Source organism: Manis javanica, chromosome 5 (genome assembly GCF_040802235.1).
Source record: "Manis javanica isolate MJ-LG chromosome 5, MJ_LKY, whole genome shotgun sequence".
NCBI lineage: Eukaryota > Metazoa > Chordata > Mammalia > Pholidota > Manidae > Manis > Manis javanica.
In genome coordinates, this window is record NC_133160.1 from 107858942 (window position 1) to 107880409 (window position 21468).

The following is a 21468-nucleotide window of genomic DNA, read 5'->3' on the forward strand; positions in this document are numbered from 1 at the left end:
CTTTCATACCTTTGTGGTCTGAAAAATTGGTTGGTAGAATTTCAATATTGTGGAATTTACTGAGGCTCTTTTTGTGAGCTAGTATGTGGTCTATTCTAGAGAATGTTCCATGTGCACTTGAGAAGAATGTATATCCTGTTGCTTTTGGATGTAAAGTTCTATAGATGTCTATTAGGTCCATCTGTTCTAGTGTGTTGTTCAGTGCCTGTGTGTCTTTACTTATTTTCTGCCCGGTGGATCTATCCTTTGGGGTGAGTGGTGTGTTGAAGTCTCCTACAATGAATGCATTGCAGTCTATTTCCCTCTTTAGTTCTGTTAGTATTTGCTTCACATATGCTGGTGCTCCTGTATTGGGTGCATATATATTTAGAATGGTTATATCCTCTTGTTGGACTAAGCCCTTTATCATTATGTAGTGGCCTTCTTTATCTCTTGTTACTTTCTTTGTTTTGAAGTCTATTTTGTCTGATATTAGTACTGCAACCCCTGCTTTCTTCTCACTGTTGTTTGCCTGAAATATGTTTTTCCATCCCTTGACTTTTAGTCTATGCTTATCTTTGGGTTTAAGGTGAGTTTCTTGTAAGCAGCATATAGATGGGTCTTGCTTTTTTATCCATTCTATTACTCTATGTCTTTTGATTGGTGCATTAAGTCCATTTACATTTAGGGTGACTATTGAAAGATATGTACTTATTGCCATTGCAGGCTTTAGATTCGTGGTTACCAAAGGTTCAAGGTTAGCTTCTTTAGTATCTTACTGCCTAACTTAGCTCGCTTATTGAGCTGTTATATACACTGTCTGGAGAGTCTTTTCTTCTCTCCCTTCTTATTCCTCCTCCTCCCTTCTTCATATGTTGTGTGTTTTGTTCTGTGCTCTTTTTAGGGGTGCTCCCATCTAGAGCAGTCCCTGTAGGATGCCCTGTAGAGGTGGTTTGTGGGAAGCAAATTCCCTCAGCTTTTGCTTGTCTGGGAATTGTTTGATCCCACCATCATATTTAAATGATAGTCGTGCTGGATACAGTATCCTTGGTTCAAGGCCCTTCTGTTTCATTGCATTAAGTATATCATGCCATTCTCTTCTGGCCTGTAGGGTTTCTGTTGAGAAGTCTGATGTTAGCCTGATTGGTTTTCCTTTATAGGTGACCTTTTTCTCTCTAGCTGCCTTTAAAACTCTTTCCTTGTCCTTGATCCTTGCCATTTTAATTATTATGTGTCTTGGTGTTGTCCTCCTTGGATCCTTTCTGTTGGGGGTTCTGTATAATTCCATGGTCTGTTCGATTATTTCCTCCCCCAGTTTGGGGAAGTTTTCAGCAATTATTTCTTCAAAGACACTTTCTATCCCTTTTCCTCTTTCTTCCTCTTCTGGTATCCCTATAATACGAATGTTTTTCCTTTTGTATTGGTCACATATTTCTCTTAGTGTTGTTTCATTCCTGGAGATCCTTTTATCTCTCTCTATGTCAGCTTCTATACGTTCCTGTTCTCTGGCTTCTATTCCTTCAATGGCCTCTTGCATCTTATCCATTCTGCTTATAAATCCTTCCAGGGATTGTTTCACTTCTGTGATCTCTTTCCTGACATCTGTGATCTCCTTCCGGACTTCATCCCACTGCTCTTGCATTTTTCTCTGCATCTCATCCCACTGCTCTTGCATTTTTCTCTGCATCTCATCCCATTGCTCTTGCATTTTTTTCTGCATCTCTGTCAGCATGTTCATGATTTTTATTTTGAATTCTTTTTCAGGAGGACTAGTTAGGTCTGTCTCCTTCTCAGGTGTTGTCTCTGTGATCTTTGTCTGCCTGTAGTTTTGCCTTTTCATGGTGATAGAGATAGTCTGCAGAGCTGGTACAAGTGACCGCTGGAAGAGCTTCCCTTCTTGTTGGTTTGTAGCCTTTTCCTGGGAGAATAGCGACCTCTAGTGGCTTGTGCTGGGCAGCTGTGCGCAGACAGGGCTTCTGCTTCCTGCCCAGTTGCTTTGGGGTTTATCTCCACTGTTGCTGTGGGCTTGGCCTGGCTGGGGCTGTTCCTCCAAAATGGTGGAGCCCCGTTAGAGGGGGAGCAGCCAGGAGACTATTTATCTCCGTAAGGGGCCTCTGTGCTCCCTGCTGCCCAGGGGGTTAGAGTGCCCAGAGATCCCCAGATTCCCTGCTTCTGGTCTAAGTGACCTGTCCTGCCCCTTTAAGATTTCCAAAAAGCACTCTCCAAACCAAAACAACAACAGCAACAATGAGAGAGGGAACAGAAAGGAAAAAAAAAGAAAAAACACGCGATTTTTTTTTTTTTCCTCAGGTGCCGGTCCCAGGCACCCGCGCACTGGTCCTGCTGCCCTGTCTCCCTAGCACCAGGGTCCCTGTCCTTTCAAGGCTTCCAAAAAGCACCCACCCACCGGTCCCGCAGGGAAGGAACGCTCAATATTCTTTGTCCTCAGGCACTGGTCCCACGCACCCGCTCACCAGTCCTGCCGCCCTGCCTCCCTAGCACCGGGGTCCCTGTCCCTTCAAGGCTTCCAAAAAGCACTTGGCAAAAAGAGAGAAAAAAAAGGGGAAAAACGCGCGATTTCTTCCGTCCTCAGGTGCTGGTCTCAGGCACCCACCCACCGGTCCCACAGGGAAAAATGCGGGATATTCTTTGTCCTCAGGTGCCGGTCCCAGGCACCCGCTCACCAGTCCCGCCGCCCTGCCTCCCTAGCACCGGGGTCCCTGTCCCTTTTAGGCTTCCAAAAAGCACTCGCAGAAAAGAGAAAAAAAAAAGGGGAAAAACGCGCGATTTCCTCTGTCCTCAAGTGCCGGTCTCAGGCACCCGCCCACCGGTCCCGCAGGGAAAAACGGGGGATATTCTTTGTCCTCAGGCGCCGGTCCCAGCCACCCGCTCACCAGTCCCGCCACCGTGCCTCCCTAGCACTGGGGTCCCCGTCCCTTCAAGGCTTCCAAAAAGCGCTTGCCAAAAAGAGAAAAAAAAAAAAGGGGGAAAACGCGCGACCTCCTCCGTCCTCAGGCACCGGTCTCAGGCACCCGCCCCCAGGTCTCGCAGGGAGAAACGCGGGATATTCTTTGTCCTCCGGCGCTGTTCCCAGGCACCTCCTCACCGGTCCCGCCACCCTGCCTCCCCAGCAACGGGGGCCCGTCCCTCTAAGGCTTCCAAAAAGCGCTCGCCAAAAAAAAAAACTGCTCCGGTTTCTCTCCACCCGCCGGGAGCCGGGGGGAGGGTCGCTCGGGTCCCGCCCGGCTGGGGCTTGTATCTTACCCCCTTCACAAGGCGCTGGGTTCTTGCAGGTGTGGATGTGGTCTGGATGTTGTCCTGTGTCCTGTGGTCTCTATTTTAGGAAGATTTTTCTTTGTTATATTTTCATAGCTCTATGTGTTTTTGGGAGGAGATTTCCACTGCTCTACTCACGCCGCCATCTTGGCTCAAGAGTGGACTCTCCCTTTTAAGTTAGTTTTGGAACACCTGTTTATTATAATGTTTATTAGTTTCATGTTTTAAGTGGTTCAAAGCTCAATTCTGTGTACATTACCCAGCTCCACAACTGTATACTTGCTTACAAAATTAAATTATGACATACAGAGTAGGGAATGACAGCTTGGGCCCAGGCCAGGTCCCCTGCTAGACTGCAGGCATGGTTGGCAGTGTCTGGTTAACTTGCAGGACTGACCACCTGTTGCCTTTTTGTGTTGAGTGAAGAAGAGACTCCTAGGGGAAAAACTCCAAAGATGTTTACTGCTGGGCTTCAACACTGTTGGCAAATGTTCTTTTGGAAATTCTTGAGTCTGCTCCAGAGAAAATATTCAGTTTAGGGGACTGTGATATCTTCTGGAAGAGAGTTCATTTTAGGAGAAAATAGTCAAGCATGACAGGCCAAGCCAATGGTACATCCTGCCTTACTTCAGAAGGTAAGGGGATTCTGTGCTTGAGCAGGTCTGTCGCTTGGATTGTCTCCTCTGTGTGCCCCATTGGACCCAGGAAAAATTGGAAGAACTCTCTTAATAAACTCTCTAGCATGTGGGCGTCCTTTTACAGTACTTTGGGACCCCTCAAATGGAATATAATGAAGGTTGGGTCAGCGTTCTGCCTCTGCCCCTTCCAAACCTGTACTTTCTCACATTCTACTACACAGTAAGAAGGGAAAAAACATCATCTCCCATCTTCATGTTTTCACAGAGGAAGGAACTTTTGTTCTCCTTTCCATCAGGACTGTGGCTTTGAAAGAAAGCTAGCTTCTCTCTCAACCACATATCTGCTTCCTTACAAAGGAGGAAGTACAACTCACTGGGGGGAATGTCCCTGTGACAATAATAGCTGCTCCTGCACAGGTCTCGTGCTCTCTAAGGCCCTGCTGGAGCAGTGAGAACTCGGGTTTTCTAGCCTCTTCATTTCTGTGTGGTAAAGCCTAAGAAGAGAGAATCCACCGCTCATCCTTCCCTCTTTACTTGCTGGTCAGCCAGTAACAGAGTTGATGAGGCAAGACAGCACCTGGCTGGGTGGTGAAGACCCATCTCTCCCTTACCCTCCCCACCTAACCAAGGTCTGTATCTGGATGGGAATAGGATGGAGCACTTTGGCTTTAGATCCCAATTGCATTGTCCCATCCAAAATTTACCAGAATTTGCAGAGCATCTTAGGCACTTGCCCAATTCATTAATAAGTCTGGTTCATAAACCCACAAGTGATTGTCAATTAGCTATGAGCTGCTAGAGTCTGTACTTTATCCATTCAAATCTGGTGGAGAATCAGGGTGACTCATAACCTGCTCTCCCATACACTTGAGTTACTGCTCTTACGATGTCAAGGCCCAGGAACCCAGTGGGCTGTGCCCAGCAGGGTAGTAGCAGAGGATTGACATGTGCCCTAGAAAAGCCAGCATGGCAGCCCTGGTGGAGCCCTGGGGAAGCATACCAGGAATCACTGGGTATGTTCCAGCAGCAGAAGCTGAGCATTGATGGAGGGGCTGCAGCACCCAGCAGGAGTCTATTCATGATTACATATGAGAATACAAGATTCCATCTCTTTTGGTGGCTTCCAGAAGTTTGAGGATGGGGAAGCTTTGCATGGCTATTGAGGACCTACAGCATGTAAGTGAAGCTAGTGAAAATTAAATTATTGTTATAGGTGATTTCATATATTCACAAACTGAGGGCTGCTGAGAAAATCATGGTTTTCTCATTTTACTCTTAATCTGAACACTTGGTCTTCAGAGCACCTCTCCTGAAATGGGCAATTATAGTAGGGATGTGAACTTATTAATTCACTTGAAACGCTGACCATACACAATTTGCTGTTTAAAGGATTATCAGTTGAAATAAGAAAGCCACTATTGTTATGAGGTGTGAATGTGCTAATTCAAGAATTTGAAATTATTTTTTGTTCATTTATTTGTGCCCTGAGCCTGGAATATGGTGAAAAGTAAGCCTGCAAAATGAAATGAAGTCTTGTTCCTTAAAAATTTTTTCAAAACCAATGTCATTATCTAAAGTTGATTCTCTATGTCCTAAAGTACTTTGCTTTCTTGCCACCTAAAAACCACCTTGCAGATGAAAACTGCTCTGAAAGTGAATTTATTTCAGCTATTCTTTCAAAAGATAATGCCAAATCTGCATACAATTTACATGTGAAATCTGTTCTAACAAGTAGATACTTATTTAATGAATTATTTGACTTCTGATGTGGCACATATAAACACATGCATACACAAAATTCTATTTTGCTATAAAGTGCACCTTTTCATCTACAAATATGGTTATAATTTTAGACATTTCCCAAATGTTATGACATTTCCTTTTTTCTATTATAAACAATTATTTATCCTTTTCTGGCAGTATTTGTTTCATATTTTTGTTGAAAGGGAAGCTAATGTAATCCTGAAATCACAGCAATACATTTATTTGCATAACAATATTCATATGGTTTCTATTCTTTTTCCTCTCAAGAAAAACATTTATATCAGTTATTTTCAGTAGCCTGGCTCAGTATTAGAGTTTGTGGTTTTTCAAATGGCAAATTCACATCTAAATTGAGTTTGGTAAACTTTCACATCATTAATCTAGTCAATATATTTAAGGAAGTAGTTACAAAATGACATGTGTTCTCAATATTCTCACCAATTAGCACTCCTTAGGATGTTTTTTCAGCTATGTTGACAAATTGACAAATAGATATTTTTTTTTCAATCCTGCCCCTATAGCTTTATCTCAAAGGTAATAATAATGCTCTGATCATGAGAAGATAAGTGTGGTATGGTGGAAGAAAGGAGTGGACTTTTGAGAGAAGGAGATCTGGGCTCAAATCCAAGCTTTACTAGTTACTTACTAGCTGTGTGATCTTGACTAAGTTACCATGCTCCTCTGAACCTCAGTGTTTGCATAGGTGAAATAGGAATCCTGCACGTGTGCTTGACATATTAAACAAGACTTGTGAGTACTTGTAACATGGTAGGCACTGAAATAGTCTGGTTTTATTATCTAATAACATACATTTCTTCCTGGAAGCTAAGCCAACTTTGTGGGTTTAACATACCATTCATCTTTCTTAATAGGTATAAAGTCATAGGACTTTGGGGTTAGAAGTTCCCTTTGAGATCAATTAATTAATGGTGTTTCACAGATGAGGAAACTAAGGTACTGGAAAGCTAAGTGGTGTAGAGTCTTCTTCTGTGTTTTGTATAATAAAGAAGTCAGGGGCAGCATTACTTGCTTAAGTTACCATCTGAAAATGGTAGGCGAAGCCAATCATCTGAAGAGTGGTAAGAAAAAAAAAGTCTGAGGAAAACCTCGTGGCAGTTTATGGCTCACACCTAGAATAAGATAAACCCAACCTATTTTGCGAGAGGTATTCCTTCACTTTACTATTATAATGCATCTGAGTGCTTTGGAGAATCCTGAAAATTATGAACTGAATGTATATAATTGGTTGTCCAATGTCTGTGGAAGTAAATATTCACTGTGACTGATAATTGTACATCCCAAAGATATTTCAGATGCATTTAAGGTGATTTTTATCTAGACTATTATTTTTACTATCAATTTGATTGTGAGAAGTAAGAAATCTCAGACCCTAATTCCCATGAACTCACCATGCATAGAGGGCTCAGCAGAACAAAAGAGTTAAGGGAATATTTCCCACCGCACCGTCCTTTACATTATCACAGTCACAATTTTATTGCCTATGCACCTGTATAACATGGTATTACTTTTTAAAAATGGTTTCACTTTTTAAACTTAACCTTATCCTAAAAGATAACCTCATCCTAAAAAGAAGTGGCAACTTGCTATACTGATTCTATTTTGTTTAATATGAAGATATTTTCATGACTATTAAAATAAAAGATGTCATGCATATGCCACCTAAAATTATCTCATGTACCAATCAGGCTTCCATACAGCTTTAGCAGGATTTCACTCTTACTGCTGCTCATGCCCAAAGCTTGTCAGAATAAAGATCTTAAATAACAAAAACCTTTGTATGATTAGTTTCTAGGATAAAAAAATCACCATCCTTGATCCATATGCTCTTTTCAGGGGAGGTTTGGGGTAGGATCTGCACACTTTTAGATAGGTGCTGAGATGAAGCCAAATCCAATACAATTTCCTGTTTAAAATATTGTTTGAAGGATTGACCCACCACCATTAGGAAGTATTATTTATTTTCAGATTACTTCCCAAAACATCCAATTAAGTCCAGATCTTTCATACCAATTTGTACTTACACAAAGAAACTAACATCTAAAAGCTAACATTCTTTATAATATTACTAAAAGACTATGAAAATTTTAACAGCCCCAATACAACATTCTTCAAGAATAAAGTATTAGCCCTCATTAGTGAAAAATGTATATGTTGGAAAAGATCTCGGGAAGTAACAGGAAATCCTAGCCTCCCATAAACATTCCCCAGGAAACTCTTCATTGGACTGGTCCATTTTCTCAAAACTCCTTCTCTTCACCAATAACTTAAAATTGCTTTCTGGTATTTCTCTCCAATCTAACAAGTTCATTTTCCTTTTTATTTCATTAAATTTATAAGTAGAATCATGGCTATTTTCTTTTACATAAGTAGGTAGAGAGATATAAATATATACACACATACATATGTATAAACCTATATATATTTAACACAAACATAGAATGCTTTATTTGGGAGGACTAGTGTTCTCAGAGCCCAGCATCATCCCAACCGTGTCCTACAATTTCCATGCAATGGTAAATGGGCGTTCAATTGAAAAAGGTACCCATGATCAAATTATTTTGGTAAACATTGGATTAAGCAAAACTTAATTTATAACTATATACATTTTGAATTTCCCAGAAGAGCAAATAGCAGTGCTTCTCAAACTTTAATGTATATAAAACTACATATTGAGCAGGTCTGGGATGGGGACTGAGGTTCTGCATTTCTAGCAAGCTCCAGGTGATGCTGATGTTTCTGGTCCAAGGACCACACTATTTGCCCTGAGTCAGGAGGATACAGTGGTGTGATTGGGATGAGATCATACTGGTTAGATTGTGATTTTATTATTATATATGTAATCATGTGTTCTACTTTCAAATACTGGAATGAAATGTATCCTTCACTGTTTACAGTGGATCCAGCTGACAGGAGAAAAATCTAGAATGGCATCAAAGGAATTGCTATTTTGTGACTTTTACAAAGTTACTTGTTTCTTTTCCCTAAAAAGGAAAAAAGTTTCTATCACTTTCAGCACTTAAGTATTAAATATGAAATTAATCCCCCCCAAAATAGCTGCTTTTTGAATAGCTGCTCTAGACCGACTAAAAGTTTACTAGCAAACAATTGTTTGGATTTATGTTATTGACATCATTTTTTGTCAACTGTCGATCATGGGATCATAAGCAGATCACCCCACCATTTTAGGTATCCAGCAGGCAGACCCCTGACACTTTTCTGCCTACTTGTCCACCCACTACAAACACCTAACTATACACTCACCCACTCACACACTGATTCAATCACACAACCACCCCCCATCCATCCACACACCCACTCCTTTATATTTATTTTTTGACAATATTTATGTGACATTGTTTCTTTACAAGCATGGAGTAAAAGCAAAATTAATCTGCGAGTTTAAGGTAGGTAAAAGAGTACATTACATATGATTTCACAGTCCTTTAATATATTTCCTTATGCACTTTGTTCTCGATCTGTGAATGAGTTATTGCAATGGTAGATTGTAAACAATGGCTGGGATGATGCTCGTGGAGGGAGAAAAACAAGCTGCCTGTAAGCTGAGATCTAAGCTGACCAATATATCTCCTCAACCTGATGTTATTAAGCCTCCATTCCGTGAAAGATTCATTCAATCATTTCCTACCATGTTTTCCCTGGTGTTCTGAATGCTCTCCAGCCAGCTAAAACTAAGTTACTTGAAATTGTCCAAACTGTGCCTTTGATTATACTTCTCCCTCCATCTAGGCTGTGCTTCCTGTCCATGCTATGTGTCTAGTTCACAACCCAGTACACTGCTTGTCTCCCAAAAGTTTTCCCAGATCTGCTCTCTCTGATCTGTCATACACACTCTCATGCGGCGAGGCCCACCACTTTGGCCTTGTATTCTGGTTGTTTGTGGTTATATCTGATCTCACCTATTAGGCACAAAGCCTCTTAGAAGAATGAGGTCTGTACCTGCTTTATCTTTGCATCCTTCATAGAATTTCAGCCAGTGTCACTCAGTAAAAATTCATTTATTTCTGAAATGAACGAACCAATCCACCTACACTTCTGATTGAATGACGATTTTGAGTGTGATGATTTCCAAAGTAGCTAACGGGATTAAGGCTAAGAAATATCCCAGTGCCTATAAAATTCTTTGTTAACTGTATCAGTGGGCTATTATTGCTGAATCTTTTGTAAAGAACTCAGCCTTTGCCTGAAACATATTAGTATGTTTCAAAGTGATAGTAGAGTCTTGATTTCATTTAAGTATTGACTTCCCAGAGCATAAATTGATAGAGTATATCTTTATTTATAGAGGTATCAATTCTTGCACTCCTTTTCTCTCTAAAACGTTCCTTCATTTAATAGTCAATTGAATGTCAAACTTGTAAAGGATCACATAAAGTTGTAATTTGGAACTTATTATCCAGTGACTACTAGTACTGTCACCTTTGGCTATCAAGGCACATTGGAGATGCAAAGTCTTTTTACCATCAGCAAAGTTCTTACCCTTTTTCCATTTAAGAAAATAAGTATAGCTTTTGATATTGTTGCTATTCATTCCTTTGTCTTAAACACTATATGAATTTTCAATAATTATTATATGAAAGGGAGAAAGAAGAAAAGAAAATGATTTAGCTGGTAGCTCAAAATGATATCCTGCAGATTTGCCCCAGGGCTGGACACAAGAGTGAATTTGTGTTAAAACACTTATTTTCCCAGAAATGTGTTTCTTTAAGAGGTAGTCTAACACTTCAGGTTCTAGTCTAAGTGTCTTTGCTAATTTGTATGATTGTTTTGAGTTAGATCTAGATTACTATAGTAGGTTTTCTTCTCCCCTTTATCACTAAGATCTTTGCATTTTAAATGACAGTATTGAAACTTAGCTAAAATACATATTTTTTGCTTTGAAAAGTGACAGGAACATATACAGAGGGCTTCATTAATGTCACTTTGATGTCAGTGTAAATTAACCTGGACCTTTGTAGATGGTTAGTGGAACAGACAAACTGAAGGACAGAGCTGCCTCCACAATGCCTAGAATCTCTGGCATTGTTACTTAGCGACCAAACTTATCAGCCCAGCCGACCACATGAACTCTAATTCGAAAGAAATCATTTTATTTTGGTGACAATGAATGATAGTATTGAACCCATACATAACATCTCCCCGTGGCCTGCAGGTCTTCTCCATGGTGTCTGCCTGCCAGGATCACTCCTGATTCTCTGCTACCGCCATGCCTCCAGGTTAAGGTTAAGGTTAAGGCTGTGGCCGTGGGCTGGCTGACCACTAGGAATGGAGTTACTGTGGCTTTAAGCACCCAGCATTTTTGCCCCTTCATTAAAGAAAAATGAAAGGCAAAAGGACAAGGAAGGACAAGAAAGTCCGTGTCAGCCAAACGTAGTTTTCCCTCCCTCTGAACCTGATACGCTCCTTTTGATTTCCAGTAGGTCTGAAGGGAACTTGTTCTTCAGGACCTACAAATGGGTCCTCTGACACCCAGTGGAAGTCCCATCTGGACGGCCCCCCTTTGACAGCCTCTCAACACTGACATCCTCCACTGAGGGGGCCTGTCCTGTGTGTGTCAGCTGCCCAAGAGAGAGCTGCACTGAGAAGCTGCCCCTGAGGACATTCCCCAAACTAGTCTGTAACAGCTTCCCTTTGTGGCATGTTTCTGCTGACCCTGCAGTCCTGCCCCTCAGGCTTCCCCACCAAACACTTCATTGTGAGGCCTTGGAGGCCAGAGGGGCTGGGGGAGCTATCAGTACTTTCTCCTTTAGAGACCTGGAAAGAGACCCAGTCCATCATTTCTAGCATGGCCTCCTTTGGAAAAGATAGTTTAGGTTCCAGACAATCAACTTTCCACTAATTTGGAACACAAACTGTGTTTAATTTGGGTACTGTGTGTACTTACATTGAGGAAGTGAGGTTGCATATACAAACTACTGTCTGACTGCTGAGTGAGCACTTAACATTTTTTTATAATTTAATTCTCTAAAGACAGGAAACTGCAGGCAGCTGCTTTTCTACCATTTAAGAAGTACTTTGCTCCTTTCCAGCAAAAGAGCTGAACTATGAAATGAACTGTGCTGTCTGGAGTGTGACTGGGTATTTTGGCAGCCATTCAAAAGTCTTTTTTGATGGTGTGTCCATCAAATAGCTAGTCTGTGAAGTACTGTTGTCCTTATTCTTTTAAGATTAGAGCAGGATAGGGTGGGAGCAGGAATCCAGGGTTATGCATATCTTTTTCTTTGCAGCTGGAGAAACTGAGGCAATGAAAACAAGAACATTATGCAGTGTCACAGAGGGGAGCCTGCTATTGTGAGAAAATGATCTTCATTCACTCTGTCATTTCCAGGCAGCTGGTTGAAAGCTAATCTTATTTTCAGATAAGCTTAGTTGCCTGGGATGTTATTGGCTACTCCATCATTGGGAAATACGGTGTGTTTTAGGAATAAGGTTAGTTATCAGACTTCTATTAAAGACAAAATTTAAGAAAAAATAGATTTATTTCCTTATAAAGCTGTTTTATCAAGGTCACTTTTATTGTTACAGGCAAGCAAAAAATTAATGTAATGCAAATTGGGGAATATATTTAAGTTATGAAATATAATAAAACCTATTCCCCAGTTTAAGAACTAAAATAGTAACAGTGCCATAGAAACTTCTTGTATGTTCTTCCCCAGTCTCCTCCACTTTGCCCCCACCCTCCACCCAGAGGTAGCCATGCCCCTGGATTGTATGTTTCTTTACTTTGCAGCTTTATTTTAATAGTTTTATGATATAAGCATGTATCATTAGACAATCTAATATCAATTTTGCTTTCTTTTGAACTTCATAAAAATGGTATCATATTGTATTTTTCTGCTTGTTAGTTTTTCACTACAATATTATGTATCTAGGACTCATCTATATTATTGCTTAAAGCTGTGGTTAATTATATACTATTCATTATGTGATTGTATAAAAATGTATATAAGCTAGTCATTCTTGACAGTGGATTTTCAGATTTGTGAGCAAAGGATTAACAATCAAGGCTGGGCTGATGCATTTGTCCAACAATCTCCCTAGGTCAGTGGCTTTCATTTTTTTTTTTTTTGCTATAAATGAAAGCAAATACATTTTACATTGCATCTCAGTAGACATACACATAAAAACTGAAACAAAGTTTAATGAAATAATACTATTTTCACTATGTATGATGTTTTTAATATTTCTTCTCTAGTCTGTTCTATTTTATTTTTACTTTTTAATGCTGCATAACTGGCATTTGGAGAGGCCCATCAAATCTATTTCATTACCTATGTGTTGAGATCACAATTTAAAAAACACTGCTCTAAATCTGACAGTGAAGAATGAATTAGTAGGTCAAAAAGTATAGCATGCTGGGGAGGGAGGGAGAAGGGGATTGAGGGGTGTTATGATTAGTACACATGGTGTAGGGAGGGTCATGGGGAAGACAGTGTAGCACAGAGAAGGCAAGTAGGGGATCTGTGGCATCTTACTACACTCATGGACAGTGACTGCAATGGGTATGGTGGGGACTTGATAATATGGATGAATGTAGTGACCACATTGTTTTTCATGTGAAACCTTCATAAGAGTGTATATCAGTGATACACTAGTAAAAACCAAAAAAAGTATAGCATGCTTACTTTTAATATTATGAATTTTATTGGGGTCAATAAAAACAATGTAGCAGAATCCATAAAGTATCTATGTAGTGTCATGAGCATTATGATTATAAGATTTTATCCCTCATAGTAACAAAGTTCCCTTAATAAGATAAAAAATGTTCAACAGACTTAGATACTTTTATAAGTCTTTTTATCTAAATTTTGAAAAAGTTCAGTACAATGTAAGAGTTTTTTAATAAAATAATTTTTCATATCACTTTAGAAATTTTGATTTTGCATCAGAAAAAACAAAGTGTTTTTTCCTTTCCTTTACCACTGGAGATAATAGGTGGCTTTCCAGATCAGGACCCAGAAGCTAAGCTTGGGTCTTGGCTATCAGACTTTACACTTGGCTATCTCCCCTGTGAGTTTCTAACTCTCAGCAGCAGACAAGAGATACTGATATCATAGGGTCTCTCTACACCCATCTCTCTCTGACTGCAGAACGACACTAGGAAAAGTCTGTATTTTAGCCTCCTGAGGAGAACATTGGAGAGAAAGTCGCCTCCATCTATCCCCCAAAATAAAGCAGCCCTAAATAACACAAATCCCCAAATGCAGAGCAGTTCCTTTTTAGACTTTATCAGAGCTGATGGGATTTATCATTTTTCTCTTCAAATTACCAACATCTTTAAACCTCAAGGTACAAAGTTTCCTTTCTGTTACAAGAGAATTTTGGAAAGCTGGATAGATCCTCACCTCGAAGAAGACCGAGTTAAAACAACAGATTCTGCTACGAGTCTCCCCTTTGCACCTCTCATGCCCGGTGTGAAGAATGGGTTAGAGTTTGGGATCCTCAGTGAGGTACCCAAGATATTAGAATATTGTATTTGTCTCTAGGCTCTCTTATTTGGGAATGGAATTATTCTGTATTAGAAGAACTACTACTGTCCTTTCCAAGTAAAGCAGGAAATATTTTTAGGAAGGATTGGAAACATATTTTTATAATTATGATAACATTGTGTTATTCTTGGACATAATTTAGTCTCTTCCTTCTTAACCTTCTTTTCTCTTTCTTCAGAAAATAGTCAAAGTTAGAGATATGTCAAATTTTAATTTTTTAAGCAGATTTTTAAATGTTTTATGATCTTCCTTTCTACATGATTTTATTAAGGAGTTTTGACTAACATTCACAATAGTGCCTATTCCTTTTTTCCCTTTATTATTGTTTGTAAGTTATTGGCTGTTTTGCAATTTTTATTTAAGAAACAGTGTTAACGTAAGAGACAATTTGCATTTTGGAAAAAGACTTTAGTGATTAAGAGTGAGAGCTCTAGATCCAGACTTTCTGGGTTCAAAGCCCAGCTCTTCCACTTAGTAATTGTGTGACCTTGGCAAGTAACTTCAACACTCGTGCCTCAGTTTCTTTATCTGTAATATGGAAATAATAATATCTTCATTATGGGATTTTGTAGTATTAGGCAAGCTAATATATATAAGTGCATAGCTCAGTACCAGATGTGGAACAAAGGTTCATTCCATGTTATTCTTATAACTTTCATCAGTATCATCAGTAGTACTTTATCACACAGCTGTTAAATGGCAACCTGCAACCTTCCTCTTATTGCCTAAGAAGCTAAGACTGATGTTTTGTGTCTAAATTTGTTAAAACTGACACATTTTTTTCCTCCTTGGAGAGTAGATACCCACATAACTTTTTGATGGAAGTTTAGCTTCACTTAGTGATCAAATGAGATGAAGTTTACATAACACTTTGCAGATCCTAAGGTTATTATATACAAATGTCAGTTACTATAATACCTACAACTAAGAAAATTGCTGTTTTCCAGAGATGCTGTTATTTAAGAGAGGTCTTATCTTTCTGTTTGGAAATAAATTCGAGGTGATTTTTCCCATAAAGAATAATCTTTATGGAGCTTCAAAGATCTTAGACTAAGATTTGTTGATGGCATTTTTCATTATCGAGATAAGGATTTAGATTGTATCAGATTTAAGCACATTTGCAATTTCAGCTTTTCCTTCAACAAAGATATGAACAGATTGCTGTCCCTTGTCTATCAAAAACAGCAAAGCACTCTTGGTTGCAGGAAATACAAAAATAAGTATTAAATAAAATAGGTTCCCAAAAGCTGCAACTCTCAGACTATTTGATGCATACTTCATTTAGCTAGCTGTAATTAATTGCATACCTTAAGAAATTTCCTAGGAAGGAGACATCTAATCTGCAGACCAGCTCTCAACTGCTGACATTTTTTAGACCATCAACACACAGTACTCTCTCCTTCAATTTCCTTTTGCACACACAGTGCAAGTGTCCCCTAAATAAGACCTTATCATGATATATATATCATCCTTTTCTCAGCCTGTTGGCCCTACACAATCTGGCATTTTGTTATCAGCATATAATGTTATCATAAGTAAAATTATTTCCTGACCCCATTTGTATCCTCAGCTTAATTGTAAGCTCTTGAAATAAAGGATCATATCTATACTATTCATAATTTTTTTTACAATGGCCAGCAAAGTCTTAAGCTTAAAATAATTGCTCAGAGAGTGCTGATTGATTGATGAAATAATCAGATTAGATTCTAGAGTATGCTAGTGTAAATCTACTCTAGAATCTAATGAGACAAAGCCCGTATTTTCCCCAACTGAAACAAGACCTCATAACAGGCTCTCTCTTTTTTTTTTTTTTCATTTTTCTTCGCCCACTTCTGCAGACTTCTGTAGATACAGCCGCACAAAGGAGAAAGAGCTCCAGTTGAGTCTGGGTTTTAAGTACTGAATGTAAGCAGGACATTTACCCTCCACAAACCTCAGTTTTCTCATCAATAAAATGGGAAAAAATAATGGCTGCTTCAGTATTTTGAAAATATAAAATGCCTCACACAGTGTCTTGTTGTGGCGTAATAAAAGTAGGCTGTTATACACATATTTAAGTGCAGGCGCTGACTTAACCTTTGTAGCTGGTTTTCTCAAAGACCCAATATGTCCAAACCCAAGCTCACGTTTTTCTCCAACTCCCAAACATCACCAGCCATCCACTTATACAAACCAAAATCTAGAATTCACCTCTAATACCTCTCATACCCCCTTTCTCACCTCCCGTTTCCAAATTCAGCATGACCTCCTGAGTTTTTCCATACCTCCCACCTTCCTCAACTGCCGGAGCAGTAGAAGCTACCACCATCACTCACTAGGTCCACAGCATCCTCTACATGTGGCTCCAGTCTGCCCACATCGCATGAGTGACCTTCCTTCATGAATGCCAAGTCCAATTACATCTTTCCCTTTTTGCCTATTTTAGTAAAACAATACCTGAATCCATCACTTGGCCAGTAAGATCTGATATGCTGTGGCCCATACTCTGTGGGATATTTTCCATTTGCCCCTCCAGATCTACTTTATTGTTCTTCAACCCACTCCGTGTCCTGAGAGCTGACTTTTCTGTTCTTTATCAAAATGCTTCTGACTTAGAGTTTATTTGACTAAAAAAAGGTGGCAGAGGGGAAGCTAGCTTTGCATACAGTATTTATTTCCCTGGATCTCTCCCTGTGCTGAGCCTGAAGGGCTCCATCTCCTTACAGCCACAGCTACTGTGAAGTTTCTCTTTCCTGTAGCTTTTTTCTCTGTAAAATACTCCTGCCTTCCACTGTGATTCCAGGCGCTGGAGCAGCATTTCATTCTTGGGTCCTGGACATCCCTTGCTGATTTCCCTCAGCCAGTCAACACTGTTGCAGAGAGTCCCTTTATTAAACTGTCCTCAGCGGCCCCATTTGAGTGTGTCCTGTTTTCTGCTAGAACCCTGGCGGAATCATTCTTTCTTCCATAAGCCACTGACCTTTCAGTCTTCAGATATTTCATGCTTCCTTCCACCTCTGTCTGGGTGAAATCTCTTTCCCTAGTTAACACTAATTCATCCCTCAAACCTCAGCTCAAACATCACTCCCTAGTGGAAGCTTTTCCTGACTCTGAAAGTAGGTCAAGTAACTAATATGCTTTCCTACTTCCATGAAATTTTCCACAGCATTTATAAGAAGAAAACAAATACATCATTTAATTAAACTACATTTCTGGCATGAATATAGGAATCATGTCTGTTTTGCTCATCACTGTTACCCAGTTCCTAACACAGTACCTAACACATGGTTCTCAGAGCACAAATGGCAAATTACATTCAATTTGCTAGCTGCTAACTAAAGATATGCCCATTTTAGGTGTGTACAAGTAGACCACATTTATCTATTTGTTTTGTAGATCCCATATGACAATCATAGTTTGGACAAAGAGAATATTTTTTATGATTCCTTCCAATCACAATTTCCAAAGCCAAACATTACTGCCTACTTATCTGAAATAACTGTCTGTTTCTTCTTTCCATGTTCTGTTCTTTCTACTTTCCTTAGTGAATAGTTTTCTTTCCATTATATCTCATTCGTAGCCTGGAATTCCCTCCGCGAGCCACCACCCACCCTTATCCATGTGACTAACTCCTTCATCTTCTTCAAGGTGGTGCTCAAACGTTTCCTTATCTCTTTGTTTTCATCTACTCTTTTCCCACAAACCAAAAGGCAGTTCTGGATTTAAAGATTCTCTCCTGCCTGTTCCTCTACCTAAACAAAACTATACCTAGACAAACTTATGACACAAAAATTTTAAAAGATGTTTAATGTGATTTAAAGGAAGTACCCTTATTATACATTCTTCTTAAATTATTAAGCAATGTGGACACAGGAATCATACTTTTTGGATTAAATGTTATGCACTCAGTAAATATTTTGTTATGAGAACAATAAAAATTAATGCAAATGTTAATGGAAGTCCATAAAGGTGTAACATGCCTTATCTCTATTTGCTAAGCAATCATTTTCTATCTCTATTTTATCTAAATTTTATCTCCATTTTATCTGAGTCACTTCAGAAATATTGCATAAAAAGTAAATTTGTCATATAATCTAGGAAAAGAAACTCCCTATGAATTTGTACTTTTGCCATTCTGTGCTGTATTCACCATTGATATTCAAAATAATTATTAGTCAAGGCTTTGCAAGGTCCCAAAGTGCGTTTTGAATCATTAAGCATTGCATTTCCAATAGCAATTTATGCCCTATCTATTTTTTTAATTGAGGTATAGTTGATATGTAAGATTATATTGGTTTCAAGTATACAGTTTCATACATTATTAAATCCTCACCCTACCTAGTGTGTTACTGTCAACATTAAAGATCTTACAGAACTATTGACTATATTCTCTATGCTGTACTTTCATCCCTGTAATTAATTTACATTATGATTGAGATTTTGTGCCTCTTTATCCCTTTCACCTATTTTACCCACCTAATCCAAACGCTCCCCATGGTAACCACCAGTCACTTCTCAGGGTTTAGGAGACTATTGCTGTTTTGTTCATTTTGTTTTCAGATTCCACATATAAGTAGAATCATATGGTATTTGTCTTTCTCTGTTATGCCCCATCTTATTTATTGAATATTGGTTATCCATGCTCTGTATACAGGGTAACTCTGGAATAGCCGAATATTCCAACCCATCCATCCAGTTGGCATCTATTAAAGGACTATCATTTGCTTGCCCTAGCACTGTTTTCTTAACCAGAACACTGTACCCCTGAGCATGCTAAATGTTGAGATTTACTGTATTACTAACAACTATGAATATCTGTTAGCCTGAAATTACTTTTACCCAGATGCTGCTAAATGATAGAAGAAAAAGGGAGCTTGAGGGCTGGTAAATATTCTTGTCTGTTCTCAGCCCTTCATGACACAGCCTCTTCTCTGAGGCATATACCTTGTTTCTCCTCATGATTAATCATGTTGAAACTCTAATTGTTTTCTTCTCCATTAAGGAAAACATGGTAGAAAATTTTATCTGAAATGTTTTTTGTGTATTTTTTTCTCCCGTGTGCACTACATGTTAAAACAGGAGCAATTAGAAAGTGCAGAGGTAGAAACAAGACAGTTTCACTCTCAATTCTCCCACATATTTCATCATTAAAGGTAACTACTGTTAATTTTGGGATATATTTATTTTAATAACTTTACACACACACGTACACCAGTGATCTGACACATGTCAATAGTGGTGAGCTGGAAAAAGAACAGCCCAACCCTATAAAAGTGACATCTTATAAAAAACATACCTAAAAGAACAAGAAAGAATGAAAACCTAGCCTCTAGGGTAAAGGTTAAGAGCTCAGCTGTCATTTAGAGTTGATGATTTGCTTTCTCCTAAACTTAAAACTTGTTCAGAATTGGTTTACAATTCCTGGCAGCTTTCTCGGGAGGGGGAAGGGTGCTCAGTTAGCCCTAATTATTACATTTTGTTTCACATTCCCACTTAAACAGCTAATCTTTTTTTTAAGGTGTCTGGACTCTGGCAGCCACAGCTTGAACTGACTGAGCTGTTCTTTCTCTAAAAGGCCTTTTGTGTGGGGATAATGACCCCACTCTCTTGAATAGGGTTTTTCTCTACTCACTGTAGCTAAATGCTCCATTGGAAAAAACAAAGCAAAGAGAAATTGCAGTAAAATGATACATAATGGCCCCCTGGGGTGGGAGTAGCCTTGGCTCTCAGACTTGCACACTTTCCTTCTTTTAAAGTTTTATACAGAATAATGTTTCAGCTCAGAGCTGGAGGCATTGGAGGAACACAGGACTGCACCTTATAGGATTTGGACCATGTGCTGAGATGTGAATTTGAGAAGACAAGCTGTCACTGATTTCGGGGTGCCTGGGTCTTCTCAGTAGAAATGCTGCTCTGTTTCTTGACCCAACTTACCAAGTCAGAGCCTGCCTCAGAGTAAGTGTTTAGAAATGTGGATTTCCTTCTGGCCTACCTCAGGCTTCCCAAGTGCCACAGTTCTGTTATGATACCTGAATTTCCTGTGTCTGTGGCAAAGTGGAGGCTTGTCCCACTTTATGTATAAGATTTAGAATTATAAAAAATTTTGTATAATAGAAGGAAAAATGTTATCAACATTCACAAAACTTTAAGGCCGATTTTGATCCACCTGTTTTACATTTAAAATTAACTAAGGGGTTATCTAGATTTCTATGTAGTCCCAATATATTTCATTATATTACTGCAACTTAAAATCACAATCAGGTCATCTGAAGGTCTAAAGATTGTATGTGTTAGTGGAGGCTCCCTACCTATACTAATTCACTATCCTCTTCTCCACTCCTTCTATTTATTCTTTTTACTGTATGTAAACAATACTTTGTAAATTTCTACACATTATATAAATACTAGTCAGTGTGATCTAATCACTCACCCTTCCCTCCTATACTAAATTCCCTCCATTGCACCTTATTTACTTGGTATTTACTTAATTCCAGCCCATCCTTTCTGTAACCTCATCCCTTGGGTATCTTAATAGTTTGACTTAATAAGGTAATAGCCCATAATACGTTAATGAAGGGCAGTTAGGGATGCTAGGATTCAGCCCTTTGAAGATCTCTAAGGTCCTTCAGTGACTGACTCACTCTTACCAGATGCCTTAGGCACCTCCCCTTAAAGGGGGTAATGATATATACCTCCTTTACTCACATGAGGGAAGATGCAGGTGAGGCATGTGTATGTGTGTCTAACATTTTTTAAGTTTGGCTTCTGCTTAAGCAACAGGGCAAGAAATAGGACTGAAACATGGAAGGAAGGAAGCTGAGTGTGTGGATTCCTACCCATGGCTAACTTTGAGAGGGAAGACAAATATCAGCAGCTACAATATATATATGAATTGAATACAATCATTTTTGTTTCATCGTAAGAAATTCTGAGTAGCTTTTAAGCATGTTACACTTTTGTAAAATACTGTTTGTTTTAAAAATCCAATGAAGCTTGCAGAAAATTCAGGCAATCAAACTCATTCTCTGTGAAGATGTAGTCCAGCCATTTATGTATATCCCTACCCTTCCCAGAAAATGTTTCAGGCAAGCACAGCTTCGCCCAATAGCTTTGGGCTACAGATGCTGAAGAGGACAGTGGCACCAAAGTGGAATACTGATTGGTTTATAAACCTTAACTTGACACATGGACTAAGTGACTTTTTGTTTAATTTTTATATTTTAAACTGTAGCTACTGAATTTCATGAATTTATATACAATATTATGTTGGTTCCAGAGGACCAACTTAGTGATTCATCAATTAT